The sequence below is a fragment of the Kogia breviceps genome, chromosome 18 (assembly GCF_026419965.1).
Source record: "Kogia breviceps isolate mKogBre1 chromosome 18, mKogBre1 haplotype 1, whole genome shotgun sequence".
Lineage (NCBI taxonomy): Eukaryota > Metazoa > Chordata > Mammalia > Artiodactyla > Physeteridae > Kogia > Kogia breviceps.
In genome coordinates, this window is record NC_081327.1 from 44197675 (window position 1) to 44216377 (window position 18703).

At 39.8% G+C, this 18703-nt stretch overlaps 1 protein-coding gene across 2 annotated transcripts in view; it reads left to right on the plus strand.

Moving 5' to 3' along the window:
- The first annotated feature begins 385 nt into the window (after positions 1-385).
- Positions 386-18703, plus strand: part of AP1G1 (adaptor related protein complex 1 subunit gamma 1) — a 79162-nt gene continuing 60844 nt past the window's right edge. The window contains exon 1 of one of the 2 annotated variants that reach the window (XM_059043929.2): positions 386-783. The gene's annotated coding sequence lies outside the window, so the exon portion shown is untranslated. The remainder of the gene's footprint in view (positions 784-18703) is intronic. The other variant, XM_067020187.1, reaches the window with a different exon arrangement.

The window sequence follows — 18703 nt, forward strand, 5'->3', positions numbered from 1 at the left end:
TTATCTTTTTCAATGCACAGGTTGAAAGGTGATACTGGGCTTGGAATCTATTCTTCTGTGTCATCCTCTCTTTTCACTTTTATAAAATACATTGCAAAGATGCCATAAAAACCTCAGAATCCAAGACCACTTGGAGCATGTTCCTGAAGTTAACCTAAAGAGAAAGCTAAGGTCTCAAACGTGATAGGTGAGAATTTGGGGTTCTGGTGGATTAGGACCGGCACAGCCTGGTTCATTGTTCTCCGCCCCCACCTGCCTCGCCTCCTCAATTCCTTCGCTACCTTGCTACCCCACCCTCTTCAGGTGGCCCCGCCACTTCCTGGTAGCCCCCCCAAAGCGGAACCAATGTCCGTGGGCTCTGGGGTCGACCGGATCTTTCTCGCTCAGACTCTTCGCAGCGGTGACTCGGCAGCAGCGTCTCGCGTCATCAGTGACAGCCCCGATCTTTGCTACGCTTTGCGTCGCTCTGCCAGGAGCAGTCACATCCTCCTTGGCAAATAGTCCTCGGCGGGGTCCGAGTTCTTGGATAATAGGAGAGGGGAGTCTTCAGAAGTTGCGATCAGGGGACGCAGGATCGACAAGCAGAGGGGGATAGGGACCGAAGTTTCTGTGATAGTGTGCAAAGTTAGTTAAAAACTCCTTCCGACCTAAGGATCCCTCCGCCTGCAGTCGCGGTGGTGAGGCCGAGGGAGCCGCCATTTTGGATGTTCGGTTCCTGCTGCCCCTGCTGCCACTGCTGCCGCCGCCCCCGGAGCTGTAGGTTTCGTTCGAGGTTTCGGGCCGGTGAGTGTCACTCGCGGCGCTAAGAACATATTGCCTTTTTTTACCCCGCGCCTGCCGGGAGCGCTCGGCCAGAAGCTTCCTGTCAATCCCAGGTGTCCGGTCCCAGACCGTGGGGGGTGAAGAGAGGACAGAAGCTGGGACGGGGGGCCCGGAGCTCAGGGGTTGTTACGACTTCTTGAGCGCCGACCCCCAGGCGTCGGACCGGGAGGGTCCGCGCGCGGCTGCGTTCCTTGCTGTGGCGTTGCCCGGCCGATGCGGGCCTCCTTGGACCCATTGATTTTCTCAGACTGCGCTCCTCTTTGGGGGGCTTATTCAGAGAGCCTGGGGTTTGCGGGGCGGGTCTCACCCCCGCATGTCTTCTCTATGCCACGTATCAGCGTTCTTGTATCTTGTACCTGGGTCAGGTCTTTCGTGGAACTCTCTTCAGCACTTCCAAATGCTTAGTTAAACGTCGTCTGCACCTGCATTGCCGTTCTCTTCAAACTGGACATTGACCTCGCTTCTCTCTAGCCTTCCGACCAACTTCTTTCCCAACTTTTGGGGTTTTTTTTTTCCTCCTCTATTTTCTTAAACTCACTTGCGAATACACTGCTTACTCTTCTCTCAAACTCCTGATCCTGCAGGCGTCGATAACTAATAATTCTCCCGATCTTCTTGACCGCTTGACAGAGTTGGGACGTTGGTTTGTGTTTCCTTGGTAGGTGTAGGAGATTCGTCGAACCGCTCGCTCAGAGTGTACTTCAACAATAAATGTTTATAAAGCTCATTAAAGGGCTTTTGGGGGGAAGGTGGTAGGGAGAGGCTGTCAAATGTTTTCTCATTTGTGGATTCCCTTCCTATGCTGAACACTTAGCTTTTGGGTACTTTTTGACACTTAGTATTTTTCTTGATGTATATCCCTGCCCATGGAAATCTGCCTGTGAAACAGAATTTTTTTTTTTTTTTGAAAAAGAATCTTAATCTGACATTGGTAGAAAGGAAAGTAACTTTTTTGGCTACTGTAGGGATTAGTTAACAGAAGAGAGGAGTGAATGAAAATTTCTTAGTGATTTTAACTTTCAAGTGGTTTGTACAGTAGTGTTCTTCGTTGACTAACTCTAAAATGATACTTGGATTGACTTCGAGTATCGGATTTTTCCGGGGATAGTTGGATTTTAAATATTCACTTTTACTGTTCTCCATAGTGCTTGCAGACTGTATACCCCTTAACTTTTGTTTTAAAAATATAGACTCGCCAGGTACCCATAATTTCACCACTTTTATTCTACTCTGAACGTATGTTTTGCAGTATAGCATGCTTGAATAAAAAGCATTTCACGGCAATTCACTGATTATTTCTTACATTTCAAGTTAGGTGTGATTGAGTCCTCTATTTCACCTCAGCCTGCGTTTTAACATCTGCAAAAGAGAAATAACTTATTTGAGATTGTAGCCTAGTGACTGCTGAAACTTAAATTTATAACTTGAACTGGATCAAATCTTTTAATACTTCTAATCCATGTATAAGTGCGTTGTTCTTATCAGGTAGATAAATTCCTGTACTAGTCCTATGATGTCTTAGTAGAAGAGTGAATGTTTTCATTGTACATAGTGTTCTTGTTATTTGTTTTAAGGAGACTTTTCAAAAATATATTTACTATTTGTGTATTTACTCTGAAGCTATGGAGTTTTCTCTTTTGGTTTAAAGAACTGTCAAACAGAGCATATATGGAATCCTCACTCATTTACTGAGTATCCCCTTGTAGTTGTTACTGAAATGGTCCATTTCTGAGATACACTTTTATATATATTTTTTATTTTATTTATTTTTAAAATAAATAAATACATTTATTTATTTATCTTTGGCTGCATTGAGTCTTCGTTGCTGTGCACGGGCTTTCTCTAGTTGCAGTGAGCAGGGGCTACTCTTGGTTGTGGTGTGCGGGCTTCTCATTGGGGTGGCTCTAGGTGTGTGGGCTTCAGTAGTTGTGCACACGGGCCCAGTAGTTGTGGCTCGTGGGCTCTAGAGGGCAGGCTCAGTAGTTGTGACACATGGGCTTAGTTGCTCCACGGCATGTGGGGTTTTCCCAGACCAGGGCTCGAACTGTGTCCCCTGCGTTGGCAGGCGGATTCTTAACCACTGTGCCACCAGGGAAGTCTCTGAGATACACTTTTTTAAAAAAAACATTTATTTAAAAATTTTTATTTATTTAATTTATCCTTGTTGCACCAGGTCTTAGTTGCAGCATGTGTACTCCTTAGTTGCAGCATGCAGGATCTAGTTCCCTGACCAGAGATCAAACTCAAGTCCCTTGCATTGGAGGGTGAATGAGATACACTTTTAAAACAAGGTATTGGAAGAGCTGTCAGATAGGTGTTATTTACTCAGTTCATTTCCTGGTATTATGTACTGGTATTTAAATGTCATTCATTCTTAGGTAGTTTGCATTCAATTGGAGAAAGCATCCTTTGCCTTGCAAATCATAAGTAAAGTGTTTATTTTAGTGCACATTAAAAAAATTATTATTATTTATTTATTCTTGGCTGCTTTGGGTTCTTGTTGCTGTGTGCGGGCTTTCGCTAGTTGTGGTGAGCAGGGGCTACTCTTCGTTGCGGTGCGCGGGCTTCTCATTGTGGTGGCTTCTCATTGTGGTGGCTTCTCTTGTTGCAGAGCATGGGCTTCAGGCGCCTGGGCTTCAGGAATTGTGGCCCGCGGGCTCTTGAGTGCAGGCTTAGGTGCTTAGCTGCTTAGTGCAGGCTTAGTTGCTCTGCGGCATATGGGATCTTCCCAGGCCAGGGCTCGAACCCGTGTACCCTCATTGGCCGGCGGATTCTTAACCACTGCGCCATTAAGGAAGCCCCTATTTTAGTGCACCTTTGATTGATCAGCACATACTTGAATGTCTACTTTGTCTAAGGGGTTGTTGGGATTATACTTGAAATAAACATTGTTTAGGAAACCTCAGTTTATTTTCTTTTGGAGCAGTTGCTTGTTCTTTGATCTGTTTCACTGACAGCAGTTCTAGACTTGACGATGAATTTTAGAGTGAAAGTATAAAGTACAAAAATTGTCAGCAATGCCTTGGTGATATTTCATCTCATCGTTTTTAAAGTAGTCTTGAAATCAGTCATGTACAAAAACAAAAACTCAAGTTTTTATGTGATTTGTAACAACTCTATGCAAATTGCAAAAGTTGAATGAGTATTTTTCAAAAGATTATTTTTTAATTAAAAAAATTGAATTGGGAAAATACATACCAAAACAGATTTTCAAAATGCTTAATCCCCTTATTTGCATTTGCTGAGGATTTAAAAATTTTGTGGATACAGCAGGATTTGATATCAGAACTTTAAAACTCTTATTTAGATTTAGCTTCAGAAAATCCAAAACTATTACCTTTCTTCAAACTGCAGCAACTTGTTTATCTGTTTTAGGTGCTTGTCATTCAGTCTTCCTTTATGAATCGTTCTCAGTTGATTTTGGCGTTCTTTCATCCCTTTGTTACTTATATTCAGTTTTTTTTCATGCAGGATGGTATTAAAGTAGCAAGCAGTTTTCAAATTAAGGGAACATATAGATTTATCTAAGTTCTTATGTTTCTTGGCTTATAGGTTTTGAAAATCATCTTTGTTAAAAAGTATTAGGATTTTTCCATTTGCTTTTTTTTTTTGTGGTATGCGGGCCTGTCACTGTTGTGGCTTCTCCCGTTGCAGAGCACAGGCTCCGGATGCGCATGCTCAGCGGCCATGGCTCATGGGCCCAGCCGCTCCGCGGCATGTGGGATCTTCCCAGACCGGGGCACGAGCCCGTGTCCCCTGCATTGGCAGGCGGACTCTCAACCACTGCGCCACCAGGGAAGCCCTGCTTTTTTAAAAAATTAATTTATTTTTGGCTGCATTAGGTTTTCATTGCTGCATGTGGGCTTTCTTTAGTTGCATCGAGTGGGGGCTACTCTTTGTTGCAGTGCGTGTGCTTTTCATTGCGGTGGCTTCTCTTGTTGTGGAGCATGGGCTCTAGGTGCGTGGGCTTCAGTAGTCGTGGCACGTGGGCTCAGTAGTTGTGGCTCGCGGGCTCTAGAGTGCAGGCTTAGTAGTTGTGGCGCACAGGCTTAGTTGCTCCGTGGCATGTGGGATCTTCCCGGACCAGGGCTCAAACCCGTGTTCCCTACATTGGCAGGCCCATCCTTAACCACTGCGCCACCAGGGATGCCCTCCATTTGCTTTTTGTATAGAAAATTTTGTATCAGTAAAGGCGTCATTTCTACCTTCAAAGTACATGTAAGGTTTTTCTTCACTGAAGGAGTAATGTAAAATGCTTAATTTGCCATGAGTTCTGCTTACTGGAACAATCTCTTGTCAAAGTTTGAAGAGTCCAAAAGTGGAAGAAAAAAAAAACCTACACTTGCCAAACTTGTTGAGTCAGTATTAACTGACACTTTTGTACAAAAAAGGGCAAGGGTTAGGATAATATGATTAAAACAAGAAATGCTTTTTTCACTAGGTACTTGGAAATTTTACCTTTTTTGGCGGGGTGGGGGGGACGCTTGTTTTGCCCTACTCAGACCATTGGAGAGAGAAAATTAATGAGTTATAAATATTACCAGTGAAAAACAGTCTTAGAAGGAAAAAAAATTGTTTTTTCTTTTTTTAAAGATGGAGAAAACATATGTGACCTTTGTACTTTATTAATAATTAAAGACATCTTAAAGGCAAGTAGTTTTTACCCTCCTTTCTCTGTTGTTACAGTGCAGCAGTCACAGTGTAACCTAATATGCAGTTGCTTTGCTCACTCCAGTTTGCATGTTGTAGCTGATCGTGTTGGGCTGAGCATCCTAGGCTTTGCAGCTTATCTGGCTTTGAGGTTAATGTTATGGATTCTAGGGAAGAGCAAATATGAGAAAGACATGAACTTAGATCTTTGGAACTGTAAAATATTTGCACTCCCCTCCTTATAAGCCTTTGGGTTAAAATTAAGACTGTCAGTGTATATAGATGATGTACACTGCTTGATTATAAGATGTAACTTTTGTAAATGATCACACAGTTGAACAACTCAAAAGAAGTTCCATCAGTGTTTTTGCAGCTCAGTTTAGTAGCTATTTACTAAACCTCACTGTTGGGAAATTGTTCAGTTTCAAGCTGAAGAAAAGGAAGGGAAGTTAATTTTTAAAATTCCTTTTCAAAGTCTGCATGAAAGATTCCCTTTCCACTTTTTGAAATTTTTCATAACATGGTACTTTTAAAATATGGTGAAAATACTGGTTTGAAATGAATGGGGAAACTAACTGAAAAAATAGGTACACTGTGTAGAGTTAATTGAATCTTTGTAGATATTAGGGTTTTTTGGGTATGATTACTGAAGGAAAACTGTCGTAAGAAGAAGCAGTCTTGGGCTTTCCCTGGTGGTCCAGTGATTAAGACTGTGTGCTTCCATTGCAGGGGGCTTGGGTTCGATCCCTGGTCAGGGAACTAAGATCCTGCATGCCGCTCTCTGTGGCCCAAAATTTAAAAAAGTCAACCAAACAAAAAAGAGTCTCTTTTTCTTTTTCAAAAATATTTACTTATTTATTTATTTGGCTGTGTCGGGTCTTAGTTGCGGCATGAGGCTCTCTATTGCAGCACGTGGGATCCATCTCCCTGACCGGGGGTCGAATCCTGGCCCCTTGCATTGGGAGCATGGAGTCCCAGCCACTGGACCACCAGGGAAGTTCCTGAGCCTCTTTTTCTGATAGTACTCAGTAAATATATTTGATTTTTTTAAATGTGTATTTCTCTCTGTCAGTGAAGACATGACCTCTGTATTTTCTTTAGAAACGTTACATGATGAAAGCTTAATAGATGGTGTTGATTATTTAAGAAAGTAGAATGAGGAAGTTGCTTAGAATTTGACTTTACTAGCACTTGGTTGTATTATTCTATTTACACACACTGAACTTTTTGCTGTTCCTTGAATACTCCATGTTCTTTCATTCATTGTACCTGTTCTGCTTATACCTGGAATGCTTTTCTTTCTCCCTTCCATCTGGTGAACCTATTCTTCCTTCCTCTCTACACCAGGCAAAGGAGTATAGTACTTTTTTTTTTTTTTTTTTTTTTAGTATTTGTTGAATTGTTTACTTTTCCTGAGCTTCAGAGGACAAGAACTATCTAATTGATGGCATCCCTAGTACATAGCACGGTGCCTGGCACTTAGTAGCTACTCTGCAGAATAGATGATGTGAATGAAAATAATATGGAAACATGTTAAGGTCCTCAGATATATGGTAATTGGTCAAGCCAAAAGCAGTCAGGGTCCTGAGTGAGCTATGGAAGTTTTCTACAGGTCATTTACTTGTGACCGATAGAGTTGACGTCAGTGAAGTTTATTTTCAGGTTTAGAACATATACAAAACCTTATCGCCGTGTCTTTGAAAATATTATTTAGATGTTTAATTCTAAAATTGATATTATCCTTTTCTCTTTGCAATTTGCTCAGACTCTTATGTAAAAGCTTCAAGTGACAGCAAAGAAATGTACTCTTCCTGCCATCTTTTTTCTTTCTTTTGAATACCTATTATGTAATTCATTATGCTGAAGAAACTAATAGTAAGTTGAGAACTTCAGTCTTTTCCCCCAAAATGGAAATGTTGATAGTTCAGTGATTTGTTACTGACTCTCCCTTTGTGTTTTATTTTGTTTTTTAACATCTTTATTGGAGTGTAATTGCTTTACAGTGTTGTGTTAGTTTCTGGTGTATGACAAAGTGAATTTTTAAAAAATATTTATTCGGTTGCACTGGGTCTTAGTTGTGGCATGTGGGCTCCTTAGTTGTGGCATGTGAACTCTTAGTTGCGGCATGCACGTGGGATCTAGTTTCCTGATCAGGGCTTGAACCCAGGCTCCCTGCATTGGGAGCAAGGAGTCTTAACCACTGTGCCACCAGGGAAGTCCCTCTCCCCTTGTGTTTGAATAATCTATTTAATAGTGCTGAGGATTTTTTTAAAGTCTTTAATCTATTTAATTTACAACATCATAGAGGTCCATTGTAATAAATGAAAAAAATCTAAAGACATACTTCTAAAAAAGCTGTTTGTTTCCCTAATCCCTTTGTTATTACTCTCCAGCCATTTTACCAGGTTATGGGTATACTTCAACATTTCTCTCCATGCTGTGTCAAGTTCTATATATACAACATAAATGTGCATATATAGGGATTCTTTGTTTTTACAAAAGGTAGAGCATACCTTTTTTTTTTTTTTGATCATACTTTTCTTTTTTTTTTTTTTTTGCGGTATGCCGGCCTCTCACTGTTGTGGCCTCTCCCGTTGCGGAGCACAGGCTCCGGACGCGCAGGCCTAGCGGCCATGGCTCACGGGCTTAGTTGCTCCGCGGCATGTGGGATCTTCCCGGACCAGGGCACGAACCCGTGTCTCCTGCATCGGCAGGCGGATTCTCAACCACTGCGCCACCAGGGAAGCCCGTGATCATACTTTTTATGTTACTCTAACAAGGTTTTCTTAACACATCATAGTCAGTAAATATAATTCTGTCTTGTTCTTTTAAATATCCCTATTATGTCTCATAGTATGGATGTACTCTACATAATTTATTCAGTTATTTTCTTGTGGACATTTGGGCTGTTTCTAGATTTTGCCACTACAAACAGCGCTACAGTAAACATCCTTGTACATGTCGCCTTATTTGCTGATGCTATTATTTCTACAGGCTAGAATCTCCAAGGTGGGATTTCTGAGTTAAAGGAATTATATTTTTAATGTTATTATTGCCAGATTACTCTCTAAATAGGTTGTCATAATTTCCATCTCCACTAGCAGTGGGTTCTCCATAACATCACATAATTAGACATAATTACTTAATTTAATTTTTGCTGCTCTGCTAGTTGGTAAATGGTTTCTCAGTTTCGTCTTAATTTTAATTTCCTTGACTATTGCTGGAGCTAGCCTCTTTTGATATGATTTTTGGCCTTTTGGATTTCTTTTACTGAGAATTGTCTATGTCTTTGGTTCATTTTTCTTTCAAGTTGTTTTTCTCCTTATCTTGTAGGAACATGTTATGGTACATTAATTTGTTGTATAACACATGCGTTTATTAATCTGGAGTTAATTTTTATATAGTGTGAAGGGGTCTTATGGTTTTCCTTTATATAAAGAGCCAACTGTGTCTAGGCTAAACCATCCTTTTCTCAATGAATTAAATGCCACCTTATCTTAGGTTAAGTTCCCATATATGTTTGCTCTATTTCTGGATGTTCTGTTTTACTCTTCCTGTACCATTATTTTACTGTTTTGAATATCATAACTTTATAGAAACTTGCACTCTGTTAAGAATAGCTCCTGGGCTTCCCTGGTGGCACAGTGGTTGAGAGTCCGCCTGCCGATGCAGGGGATACAGGTTCGTGCCCCGGTCTGGGAAGATCCCACATACCGCGGAGCGGCTGGGCCCGTGAGCCGTGGCTGCTGAGCCTCCGTGTCCGGAGCCTGTGCCCCGCAACGGGAGAAGCCACAACAGTGAGAGGCCCGCGTACCGCAAAAAACAAACAAACAAAAAGAATAGCTCCAGTCACTGTACTTTTCCATTTTCTTGACTGTTCTTAAACATTTATTCTTATATCTGTATGGGTTGAAAATAATTCTGTTGAGTTCAGAAAACCTCAGAAAAGCCCAGTGTTTTCTTATTTTTAATTAATTTTTAAAAATTTATTTTATTTTTGGCTGTGTTAGGTCTGCATTGCTGTGCGCCGGCTTTCTTTAGTTGCAGCGAGTGGGGGCTACTCTGCAGTGTGTGGGCTTCTCGGCTTCTCTTGTTGAGAGGCATGGGCTTTAGGTGCGTGGGCTTCAGTAGTTGTGGCACGTGGGCTCAGTAGTTGTGGCATGCAGGCTTTAGAGCACAGGCCCAGTAGTTGTGGCAGACGGGCTTAATTGCTCCCCAGCATGTGGGATCTTTCCGGACCAGGGCTGGAACCCGCGTCCTCTGCATTGGCAGATAGATTCCTAACCACTACGCCACCAGGGAAGCCCAAGCCCAGTGTTTGGAATTGCACTGTATTCATATATTAATTTTGGGAGGACTGACATTTTTTAATGAGGATAACTTTTCCTTATTATGATGTTTCCATTCATTGAGGTCTGTTTTTAGTTTTAGGTTCTTCAGTAAAGGTTTCATAGATTTAATACCTGTCTTCATCTAGTTCATGTACCTTTCTTGCTAAATTTATTCCTAGATATTTTATAGTTTTCAGCACTGTTGTCAGTGGGACTTTTCCCTCCTCTATTTCTAACTAATGTCAAATATAGGTTAAAAATGAATCCTTCATTTCTTATAGACCAGAGCCCCTCATCCCCACCCCCTTCTTGCTGTCCCAAATTAACAGAACTTGGATTCATGAAGAATATGCTAGGGAAATTTTCTTATCTTAGTATTAAATCATTTTCTCATAACTTTCTAATGTCACCCTGTAGAAAAATGCCCATAGATAACTGTGACTCTGTCCTTTTAGGGTGAATACCATCTTATTATTTTGAAAGTTTGCAGTTTTGCTTTATTTATCCATTCTTGTAGTTTTTGTTAATTTGTTTGAATCTTCAAAGAAAGAATTCTCGAATTATGCATGTTCATTATATGAAAAATAGCAAAATATACAGAAGTTAAAAATGCATCTATATTCACACTAGGCACAGATATTTCCTTTAAAATTTATCTTATCCTTTGGAGCGTATCTTTAAGAAAATTAAGATTTTATTTGGAGTATTTTGTGATAGTTTTTGATAATTGAGGACTCTAGGATATCTTTGCTAAAACCAGGATTAGGAGAGTGAAAAATTGCTTTTTATTTTATTTGTGTGAAATTTGATGTTGATCATGTTCATCTATCATTGTTTATTGGGCCTTTTTAAAAAATGAATTTATTTATTTATTTATTTATTTATTTATTTTTGGCTGCATTGGGTCTTTGTTGCTGCACGTGGGCTTTCCTCTAGTTGCGGTGAGTGGGGGCTACTCTTTGTAGTGCCCGGGCTTCTCATTGCGGTGGCTTCTTGTTGCAGACCATGGGCTCTAGGCGCACGGGCTTCAGGAGTTGTGGCTCACGGGTTCTACAGCTCAGGCTCAGTAGTCGTGGCACATGGGCTTAGTTGATCCACGGCATGTGGGATCTTCCCAGACCAGGGTTCGAACCTGTGTTTCCTGCGTTGGCAGGTGGATTCTTAACCACTGCGCCACCAGGGAAGCCCTATGCGGCCTTTATTGCTTTTCATATGAATTAGTGTGATTGAATCATTCAATAGACATTTGCATTTACATACATCCATTTTTAAAATCTCAGTTTTGGTTATGGATAATTAAGCATAAAAGAAGATTCCTGTAACACTGTAGCATTTTAGGGAGAATTGAGCTTAAGATCTCTCAGAGGGATGCCAGCTGGCTGCCTAGACAGGGTGTGGTGGTATCTTAATGTGGTCACTCGTTTCACAGGCTTAGCCTTGAAGATCCAGAAATTCCATTTCAGTATTTCACCTAGGAATGACTCATCTTGATCGAACTCACTGATGTGTAAGTTAAAATAACAGTGTTGTAATTCATAAGGGGTTATGCTTTTCTACTGAATTACCTGTGTCTGCTTTCCAGGGCATTCTGTTCCTTGTATGGAGGTGTTTGGGAGGCAAGGTACTTAAGAAGGTGATTAATAATCAGAAAGCTGCATTGTGAGCCTGAAACCAGAGCATATAAAGTTGGCTGGTCTTGAGGGTTTCATCATTCTAGGCCACTGTGAAACTTGATGAAAGAACTATCCCTGTCCCACAGTGGTGTTTGCCTCTCCAGAGACCAAAATACTTATCCCCAGATTTAATCTCTTTTATTCAAACAATGATGTACTAACACTGGTCTCTCCTTTTCCCTTCTATGAACACATTCTTCATAAAGGAGAAATAGATGTGCACTGCCTCCCCCTCCCCGCCCACTTTCCCCCAAAGAAAGAAAACCATAAAAACACAGTGAGAAAACTCAGCTAAGTCATATTAATGACAGGTGGTGTCTATAAGATGTATTGGAAAGTAAAAGTCTGATTGAAGCATAATACTGTTGATCAATTTGGTTTAAGTTTCTTACTATTAAGCATTCTTACTATTTTGGTCATAGTATTTTGCATGTTTTAAATGCACTAAAACAATTCAAATATACATACAAGATAAAAATCTGAAATAGAGGTTCTTTGGGGAGCAAAATTTGAAATTATAGGCCATATGGAGAGTATGAGAGAGAAAGCACAGTAACTTCTTTTGGAGGGTTTTGCCCAGTGTTAACTTAGGTCCCTTGAGTATTTTCAGCCATACTGACAAATCTGTGACTGGGTTGTTGCACAGTAATGAGTGGTAAAGTTAACTGAGATCTAATTTCTTATTGTTTAGCAAGAAAGACTTCAAGTATAGTGAGTGGATAGAATAAATAATTTTAATATTGAAAATTGCTTTTAATTTAGGATTTCTTTTTAGATTTAGAGCTCAAATCTAAGCTTTAAGTTTAGAGGAAGAAGGACCAAATAGCAAGTAGGAGCCCCAGCCTCTTGATTATATGTGTTTTTTTAAAAATAAATAAATTAAATAAATAAATAAACAAGTACACTTATTTTTTTATGGCTGCATTGGGTCTTAGTTGCTGCCCGCAGGCTTTCTCTAGTTGTGGTGAGTAGGGGCTACTCTTCATTGCAGTGTGTGGGGTTCTCATTGCCGGGGCTCTCTTATTGTGGAAGACAGGCTCTAGGGGCCCAGGCTTGAGTAGTTGTGGTATGCGGGCTCAGTAGTTGTGGCTCAGGAGCTCTAGGCGCAGGCTCAGTAGTTGTGGCACATGGGCTAGTTGCTCTGCTGCATGTGAGATCTTCCCGGACCAGGGCTTGAACCCATGTCCCCTGCATTGGCAGGCGGATTCTTAACCACTGTGCTACCAGGGAAGTCCTGGTTATATGTTTTTGACTGTTGGCTGTCAGCTCAGGGCTCACAGCCGGGGAGTGAGGTCAGAAGTAGGAAGAAAGTTAACTGAGCAGTGTAGAATAGAGGACTGGGTTGCGTCCTTTCCCATAGCTGTTAGCAGCCAGTGCACTTTATTTTGTATGCTTTGGAAAGGACAAGTATATTTTCTTTAGATAAGACTTCTAGCCTTTAGAATTCAATAAATACAGTATTTAGTGAGTTCCTACTCTTTTAGGCAAGAGGAATACAAGGATGAATAAATGGGAAAAATAGGTATTTCAAAGGAAAAAAAGAGGAGGTTATGGCTTGGAGGTTGTATTGATGTATGAGGAAAATCTTTATCCCACAAAGGGATTTGCGGAGATTTTGGAAAATAACCATTTTCTCCATTTGTGGGATAAAATTAAAGAGAATTGGAATATATGCAGTCATTTTTTTTTTCTGGTCTCTTCTACTGCTTAAAATTTTTCTGTCCTGTATGAAGCATTTATAATTTTGATTACTTTGGGTATGTAAAGTAATCTAATTTAGTTTAAGCTTCAAAACCTAATTTTGTTTAACCATTTTGGATAGAAATTTTTCCAAAATGAATTTCACACTTCCTGTTTTCTCTGTATTTTTCATCATTATTTATCAAATAACCATTAATTAAATAGAATATATTCAACCACAGTCCTTGCACCTTAACAAGTCAGACTTTTAATTTTTCTGTGTTTCCTTTCTATCCTTGTCCTAGTGTTTTACTTTTTATTATTAGTTTTATAAAAGATGACAAAGAGGGACATTTTATTTTGAAAAAGTGTACAAGCATGTACATATAAAATATATAGACATTTAATCATTGGCTGAAACCATTGAAATACTAAATGTAGGTGGTTAGATGTAAAAGGAGAAGTTGACAGACACACAGCCATGGTAATAGACTTAAATATATCTTTCTCAGCCTTTGATGCGTCAGGTAGTTAAATTAATTAAGAGCAGACAGTATCTGAACTATATAATTTTTAGAATTCAATTGATACTCTATTTTCATGCAATTGTTACCTTTATTTTTTAAACAGCTTTATTGAGGTGTAATAGACAAAATTGCACATATTTAATGTATAATTTGATGAGTTAGGATATAGTTTTATATTCAGTTTTTTCTACCTTCTGCTTTAAATGTTAAATGTTGATCTTTTTGAACCATTCCTTGATGAACCAGGGTCTTATAAAAATGGATTATGGTACTGTTTGTAATTTGTTAATGCCCTTAGGACTGTAGGGAGACTTGAAGACTTTTTGCAAGCACACTTAAGTATCATCAGACTACTATGCTGTGTGTGTGTGAGATAAATGCTTTAATTGTGGATATTTTTTAAAAAGCTGTAAATTAAGGTAATTATTGTGGAAGTCAAAGGCAGAGATTTACCAGTGATTTGATCTTTTCCTTTTTGAGTAATTTAACTTTTTTTAATAGTATAGAAGTCAATCAAGTAAGGGCACAAACTTTATTTTTTTAATTGTGATAAGAATACAATAAGAGCTATCCTCTTGACAAATTTTCAGTTGCACAATATAATATTGTATAGGCACAGTGTTGTTATAGCAGATCTCTAGAATTTATTAGTCTTGCTACTGTGCTTTTGAATGCTTTTTTCTGTTATATGTAAGTTTTATTTGTTTGTTTTGCTACCGTTTTTGTTTTTTCCCTTGCTGTTAGGTGACACTTAAACTACCATCAGTGTCCTTTCCCAAAACAGCTTCTTTCTCCTGGCCCCCACCCTCTTCAGTTTCTCTAGTTTTCTAATTTGTTCTATTCTGGAAAAGGCTGAATAAGAACCTGCAAATAGAGTGAAGTAGATATTCTGTGTAGCTGTGTGTTGATGTGATGCTCTCTATTGGCTGCATGAGATTATGAAAATGTGTTTTGGATTCTCAGCTATGTTCCATATAGCTGAGTCATTATACATTATATTCTTACCAAATTTTTTTAAAAAGCATAGAGTTTATTGTTTTTTATGATAGGTGTTTAAGCTGTTGTATTTTAAGGAATCTCGTGGTTTTTGAGTATTTTGAAAAGCAAGTAAAAACTTTCAAAAAATAAGGAAATCCTCAACATCGTAATAAAAGTATGTTACATAGTCTACAACATTCATTAGATAGATTAGATGTATTTGAATCTAATTTTTACAATTGTTTCAGATATAAAACATATGGAAAATAATCATAAACCTTCACTTACCTACTACCTAGTCTAAGAAATAAAACATCACTAGTATAGCTGAAGTTTCCTGTGTGTCACTGCCCCAATCATATTCCCCTCCCTCCCAGATGTGCCAGTGTGTTGGATTTGACCGTTATCTTTTACATTCATGTTCTTTCTTGTTCTCTTACTGCATTTTAAAAATTGAAGTATAGTTGATTTACAGTGTTTCAGGTATACAGCAAGGTGATTCAGTTATACATATACTCTTACTGCATTTTTGTAGTATCTCTAAAGAATAGGTGCTTTCATGTGTTTTAAACCTTTATAAGTATTGTTACTGTGTATCTTTCTTCAACTTGTTTTTGCTCAAAATTATTTTGTGCAAGAATAATTTGTTCATATAGCCAACATTTGTTTAGTGATTACTGGGTGCCAGGCACTTTGCTAAGAATTTTACATGTATTCTAATTTAATTCTTGTAACAATCTATTGAGGTAGGTACTTCACATCACCCCACCACCCCATTTTGCAGATGAGGACACAACTCTGAGAGGTTAAGCCACTTACACAAGGACACACAGCTAATAAGTGGTGGAGCTGGGAATCAAACCCAGGTAATTTTACTCCAGGGTCATCATTTTAAACAATGATAGGGTCATTGGATAAGGATAAGGGTGCACGATCTCTTATCAGTTCTGAAATTCCCAAAATACTGAAAACCAGATGTTCTTCATAACTCTTTTGGTAATAAAGTCTGATCTGACCAGATATGAGGCTGTTTGTAATATTTATTTCTCTCATTTGGTGTGAATATTCTTACGTGTTACTGCAGAAATATTGTTTGATAATGGAACTGCTGCTCCAGACATAGTGGGCAAATTATGACATACAGTGTAGGTACTGTATTACCTTTCTAAAATTAAGGAAATTCTCAGTTCTCCTGTAAAGGTTTTGGATGAGTAATTGTGTACTGGTACTGTGCTACAAATATCTTTCTGTATGCGATTTTGGATTTGTTCGGCTGATCCAGAAATCACTAAATTTCACAAAAGAAAAAATTTCTAATTATGTTGAGTTAGTTTGGCCATGACAAAATTTGGCTTATCATAAATACAATTTTCTGTTCTGTCATTGATTAGCAATTTTTCTTTTTATTGTATGGCTGGAATTTAAAAATCTGTTTTCCTCAGTAGACTGAGATCTTAAGGACAGAGACTGTGTCCTTGCCAGTCCCCAGCACCTATTGCAATGCCTGGCATAGAAAATGCTCAGCAAATATTTGTTGAATGAGTGATTGGCACTTACTGGTATAACGTGTTTCCCTTACGTGTTACTTAGGTCATCTCTGGGGTAGTGTGACTCATTGGATTGAACAAGGAGGAAAAAGAAGAGGTGCATGAAGCTAACTTCTGATTCCAAAGTTTTTACATTCTCCCTTTCCATTTTGAAATGGATTTAAATGATGCTAATATTGATGTCATTTATGATGTTATATTCTCTGTTTTATAACTGTAGTCTAATGGGCCCTGAACTGTTAAACTTTTTTTAAAAATTTTCATTTTCTGATTAAAGACCTTGATCCTGCTGCTTGCTGAATTAAAGATTCTCAAACTTAATGGCTGTATTTCAGTTAAGTATAGTATATGATATTTTGCTCCTTATTGAAGTTTGGTTTAGTTTATTTTTTTCTTCTACAGAGATGCTTGTACAGATGCTTTGACTGTACAAGCAGTCAAATGAAGGAAGTACCTTTGATTTATAAATAATGATACTTTAAAAATTGACAGACTGGAATAGGATGATATGTAATGTGATCATCAAATATTTGTTCTCATAGATTTTTTTTTTTTGAAAGAGTTGTGAATTTTCTCCAACAGCTCTTTTTTAAAAAAATTTATTTTTGGCTGCATTGGGTCTTCATTGCTGCATGCATGCTTTCTCTAGTTGTGACGAATGAGGCTACTGTTCTTTGCGGTGTGCGGGCTTCTCATTGTGGTGGCTTCTCTTGTTGCGGAGCACGGGCTCTAGGCAGCTTCAGTAGTTGCAGCATGTGGGCTCAATAGCTGTGGCTTCTGGGCTCCAGAGCACAGGCTCAGTAGTTGTGGCACACGGGCTTAGTTGCTCTGCAGCATGTGGGATCTTCCCGGACCAGGGCTCTGACCCATGTCCCCTGCGTCGGCAGGCAGATTCTTAACCACTGCGCCACCAGGGAAGTCGTCCCTCACAGATTTTTATTTATTTATTTATTTATATTATTATTATTATTTTTGCAGTACGTGGGCCTCTCACTGTTGTGGCCTATACCGTTGCGGAGCACAGGCTCCGGATGCGCAGGCTCAGTGGTCATGTCCCATGGGCCCAGCCGCTCTGCGGCATGTGGGATCCTCCCGGACTGGGGCACAAACCCGTGTCCCCTGCATCGGCGGGCGGACTCTCAACCACTGCGCCGTCAGGGAAGCCCCCTCACAGATTTTTAAAGCTGATTCGATACCCTTATTTTTTAGTTGATGGAACAGAGGCTTGGAGAAGTCAGGCGGCTTTGCCCTAGGTAGCTTGGCCAACAATGGTGGTTGATTATTAGGATCTTTCTTTTATTGTTTTGGTGCTAACATTTCTTTTAAATATGTTCTTTGTAGAAACTGTGAGAGATATTTAACATGTTAAGAGTATGTATTTGAAAGATTTAAGAACTTTGTCATTCAAAATCTTCATTCAGAATGTAAAACTATAATCTCTAAGGTTTATTAATGAAGAAGACTTGGGGAGGCCAGAGGAGAGGCTAGCTTACTAGGCCCAATTCTGTAGCCCAGTGATTTTTCCTTCCATTTGTAATTCTTTGACTTCAGTTGCTACTACTTCCAATGTGTAGTTCCTGTGGTGTGCCTCCCTCCTTTCAGTGCTTTGGCCAAAACATAGACGCAAGCTTTTTTTTTTTTTTTTTAATTTTATTTTTTTATTTATTTAATTTTGGCTATGTTGGATCTTCGTTTCTGTCCGTGGGCTTTCTCTAGTTGCGGCGGGAGGGGACCACTCTTCATCGCGGTGCGCGGACCTCTCACTGTCACGGCCTCTTTTGTGGAGCACAAGCTCCAGACGCGTAGGCTTGGTAGTTGTGGCTCACGGGCCTAGTTGCTCCGCGGCATTTGGGATCTTCCCAGACCAGGGCTCGAACCTGTGTTCCCTGCATTGGCAAGCAGACTCTCAACCACTGTGCCACCAGGGAAGCCCAGACGCAAGCTTTTTGATTTTCTCTTTTGCAGGATTTGAAATGGCTGGAATCTTAGAATAGATTTCCTTACATATCTAAGGTAGAAATATAATTTTGTTTATTTATTTTTGGCTCTGTTGTGTCTTTGTTGCTGCACGCGGGCTTTCTCTAGTTGCGGGGAGTGGGAGCTCCTCTTAGTTGTGGTGTGCGGGCTTCTCATTATGATGGCTTCTCTTGTTGTGGAGCATGGGCTCTAGGCGTGCAGGCTTCAGTAGTTGTGGCATGTGGGCTCAGTAGTTGTGGCTCGCGAGCTCTAGAGCACAGGCTCAGTAGTTGTGGCGTACGGGCTTAGTTGCTCCGCAGCGTGTGGGATCTTCCCGAACCAGGGCTCGAACCCCGTGTACTCTGAATTGGCAGGCGGATTCTTAACTACTGCGCCAACGGGGAAGCCCTAAGGTAGAAATAAAGAGAAATACAAGTTCTCCAAGATTTGTCATTGTCCCTCTCCACGTAATTAAAGCATTATCCTCTCTTTTAGTCTCAGTTCACCTGTTTAGAAGTCCAAAAGGGATATAGCCTAAC